Here is a 4,542-nt window from a genome sequence, read left to right as displayed (position 1 = left end):
AGAGAGAGAGCAAGCACGAGTGGGGGTCAGAGGGAGAGAGAGAAGCAGGCTCCCCATTGAGCGAGGAGCCCGATGAGGGAATCGATCCCAGGACCCCAGAATCATGACCTGAGCCGAAGGCAGATGTTTAACCGACTGGGCCACCCAGGCGCCCCAAGAACTGCACTTCTAAAATTACACCCACTTCCCCCCCAGAAAGAGGCATTCTTCCCCCAGGGTCACCGACAATGTGGCCAGGGAGGGACAGGACATGGACAAGCAAGCCTCTCCCTAGGAGCAGAATGGGAGTCAGGGAGAGACAGGACGAGACAGACCCTCCAAGGTTGCACAACAGAGTTGTCCAAGGGCTCGCTTTGCCACCAGGGGGCGGCGCTCTCACCCAGCAGGAGGCGGGGAGGTGCTCCACCAACCGGTGACCACCGGTGCCATCCTCACTTGCCCCTTCCCTGAATCGGCGTTGAAGATGAATAAGAAGCAGAGACTAGATGGGACCAGAACAGTCCCATTTCCTGGAGCTTCCACGGCTTTTCAGCAATTCCTTACAGATTTGAAGGTGGTGCCAAAGCCTCGGGCTCTCCATGGGTGTCAGGCTGACTATGGGGCCCAAAGACGCCTATGTCCTGCTCTCGGGCACCCGTGAATATGTTACTTCGCATGGTGAGAGGGACCTTGCAGATGTGACTAAGTTAAAAAATTTGAAATGGGGAGTTTATCCCGGAATATCTAGGTGGGGCGGTGTAACCCCAGGATCCTGATGGAGGGAAGCGGGGCAGGTGACGGCCGTCAGAGTCAACGAAGCTGTGATAAAAGCAGCATAAGTCAGAGAAAATGCTGTCCTGGTGGCTGGGAAGACGGGAAAGGGAGCCCCAAGCTAAGAAATGTAGGCGACCTCTAAAAGGCGAGGCTCAGATTCTGCCTCCAGAGAAACGCAGCCCGGCCGACCTGCCGCCTTGGGCCCAGTGAGATGGATCTGGGGCGTCTGACCTCCAAACTGTAAGATCACCAATTCCTGTTGTTTTAAGTCCCCGAGTTTGTGGTACTTTGTGACAGCCACCGTGGGAAACTAAAGCAGTGTGTTGCAGATCTAAATCTGTGTTAAGGGGCTTTGGTCCAAGAACCATCACATTATCTAACTTCCAAAACGTGCATCATATTAGAAATATAAACTGTCATCTTGTACCTAAATGTAGAGCTAACTGGGCAAGAACCGGCCTGATGGGGCAATGTGCGATGTTGTCATTACCCATCCCTCCCTCGGCCTGGGATCTCATCAGTACCCAGGGGGCTGAGTGATCCGGAGAATTCATACAGGATCTCCTCACTTCAGGCGATGCTGGGAAGGGCGGCACACTCGTCTAAACCCGTAGTTCCAGCTAAGAGTTCGGGGGTCAGCACGCTCTCTTCAGCGATGAGCCAGAGAGTAAATATTCTAGACCTTGCCATCTCTGTCTTTTCTCTGCTCTTGGAGCATGAAAGCTGACAAGATGCAAACAGGTGGATGTGGCCATGTGCCAGCAAAACTCGATTTACAAAAACAGGCTGCAGGAGGCCTGTGGCCCGCCAGCCACGGCTTGCTGACTTACCATAGGCCCCCGAAGGCAGGCGAACTGCTCCTCACCACCTCCATGCCCTGGGATGAATTTGGTGACTTGGCTCTTTCAGGCAGCCTCAAAGGGCACAGGTCTTAGGGGTAAGCCTTCAAGCCACCACAAACTCCCTTACTAGGTGACCACCAGATGGGGTGCTGCCTGGGGTCCGGGTTGCCCAGCAGAACTTGTCCCCTGCCCCCCGCCCAGCCCGTGACACCTGTCTGTGTGGGTTGGTCTGCCTTCTTCACGCTACCCCTTCTTTACACCTCTTCTTCTGCAAGAATCCTGCTCTTTCCCTCTAAGAAACCCTTTGGCCATTTGAGAAGAGAAAAGAAAAGGAAATAAGCTTTTCCTTTCATAACCAGAGAAAAATAATGTCTTCAATCAGATTATCCTTTATTTTTCTATTATTTACAGTCTGTTGGATATATGGTTAGACTTGGGTTTATTGCTTAGTAAACTGTAGGTAGTTTTCAGTCTACGTGAATGCTCAGTCATTATCAGCCAATCTTTTTGTTGCCTTAAAAAGTCACAAGTTACAGAACCCCACAGATAACAATGCAGATAAACATCTAACTTGCGAGTCATGTACTTGAAAACAACAGTCTGGGTTTTCGTGACCGGAGCTGGGAGGCTACGTGACCAGCTTTCCTTATAATATAATGGCCCATTCACCAGGTTCACTCCTGTTGGGGTGCCCCACTCATGCCGTCCTTGACCTTTTCCTGCTCCTCCACTCTCCTCCGCAGGTTGTCTGTCTGGTTTTAGGAATCCCCGTGGTCGCTGGTCCGCTGAGGATGACAGTTGTAGATGTGAACAGAGCTGGGCTGAATAGGCTTATACTGAGGAGACAAAGGGACTGTCTTGGGTTTGAGCCACCTGCCTTACCTTAGCATCAGAACAAAACAAAAATAAGCTCTTTGGGGCTTAGTAAATATACATCTATTCTTTGGCTTGCCAGTTCATGTTAAGCTGATATCTGATTTTTAGCATTGGGACACATGTTTCCAATTGCTGCATATTGGGCTTCATTATAATAAAGAAAATGTTTAATGAGTTCATCTTGAATAAAATGGTGCACTTAATGGCAATTTTAAGAGTATCTTTATTCAACAAAGCTTTTTATTTGAAAGAAATAAATTTATAGCTTCAAAAGAAAATTTTTAGCAAAGGTTGTAGAAATGGCAAAGTATGCTATTTTCTTCACCTTTTGTTCTCTTGCTATTCAACCTTCCCTCATCCACCTACACTTACTGAAGAAGAGCCCTTGTCTAACAACATGCTAGCTTATCTTCCCTGGCAAGAGCTTAGGAATCAACAGGAGGGGAACAAAGGCATCTGGAAATCATAGGTAGGCTTATCATCAAATCATATTTCTTAAGCATCCAGAAGGGGGAAAGCGCTATGCCAACGAACCTATGAGCTGAGTGAATGCGAAAACAGCCGACACACACCAGGGAGGCAAATTAATCTGTTGACCAAGAAAACAAGCTAACAATTGCTGTTTCTACAAAGTTTAAAGAGAAATAGTGCAAATGTCTGTGATGTCAGCAGAAAACGATTTTTCTCACATTATATCTAAGAATCTGCTTCAATTAACTTATCTGGAGAACTTGAAAACTTGAATGTTTGAAAGTAGGAATGATGCACTGTCTACTATTCTTTTCCAGTTCTCCATCATTGTTCAATTTTTCTTTAAATGAACTCAGAACAGGACAGCATGACGGAGCCGTGTTGACTTTGTCGACTAACTTTTGTCAGTTACTCAAATCAAGGAGGAAGATAAGTATTGATTGTCCCATAGAAAAACACCAGGAATAAGTGTCACACTAATTTTTGTTAATTTGGGAAATAAATCATAAGATTTGTCTTCATCTAGTAATTCGGGAATTGCACTCTGCCGAACACACTGGTACCCTCAATTTAATGTGTGTTGTATCAACAGTAACTGAACCAAAAACTAGAACTAGAAAAGCAGATATTGGATAACAGTATTCATTCCTCACAAGGCACCTACCTGGTCTCCTACAGAAAGTCAGATGCCACCTGAGGATCCTTTGTTTTCTTCATAAAGCAGTCGGGCAACTTATTTCCATTATGTGGGAATGGGCCAACTTTCTGGATGCTGCTGCTTAGGTGAGGGAGAGAGACTGCCAAACAATTGAGGGGTGCAGAAACAGGGGGGTGTCCGGGAGAGCCTGCCAGGTGCTCCTCACCTTCTCAAGAGCCACTGGTCATCTCAGAAAACTTTTACTCTTTTTTTGCCACACACAAGTGAAAAAATAGTTTGTTCTTTGTTGCAGTGCAAATACCCATATAATTTCAATGCTCTGTGAGAAAAATTAAAGACTGGGAGACTGATACTTAATAAATCAGAATACCAGAGGAGAAGAGGCAAAATGTAAAATGAGAGGAAGAGGAAGAGAAAGCTCAAAGGGGACAAAGTGGAGTTAAATAGAAGGAGAAGAAAAAAAAGAAGAAAGGCACATGTCAGTCCATTCAGGCTGCTGTAACAAAATACCATGCACTGGGCAGCTCTAACCACAGATATTTTCTTCTCACAGTTCTGGAGGCTGGACGTCCAAGGTCAAGGTGTTGGCAGATTCGGTGTCTGGTGAGCACCCAGTTCCTGGTTCATGGATGGTCGTCCTCTTGCTGTGTTCCCCACATGGCAGATGGGACAAGGGAGCTCTCTGGGGTCGCTTCCATAAGGGCATGAACCCCATTCATGAGGGCTCCACCCTCATGACCTAAATCACCTCCTGGAAGGCCCCACCTGTTAACACCATTGTGTTGGGGGTTAAGTTTAACATATGAGTTCTGGAGGGACACAAATGTTTGGTCTGGAGAAAGGCTCAGAGGAACGGCGAGAGGGAGAAGGAGAGTCTAAAGGTAGAGAAACCAGCAGCAGTGAGGGGAGGAGGGTCATGAAAAGGGGAGAGTGAGCGTAAGA

Source organism: Halichoerus grypus, chromosome 2 (assembly GCF_964656455.1).
Source record: "Halichoerus grypus chromosome 2, mHalGry1.hap1.1, whole genome shotgun sequence".
Classification (NCBI taxonomy): Eukaryota; Metazoa; Chordata; class Mammalia; order Carnivora; family Phocidae; genus Halichoerus; species Halichoerus grypus.
This window is presented reverse-complemented; position numbering follows the sequence as displayed.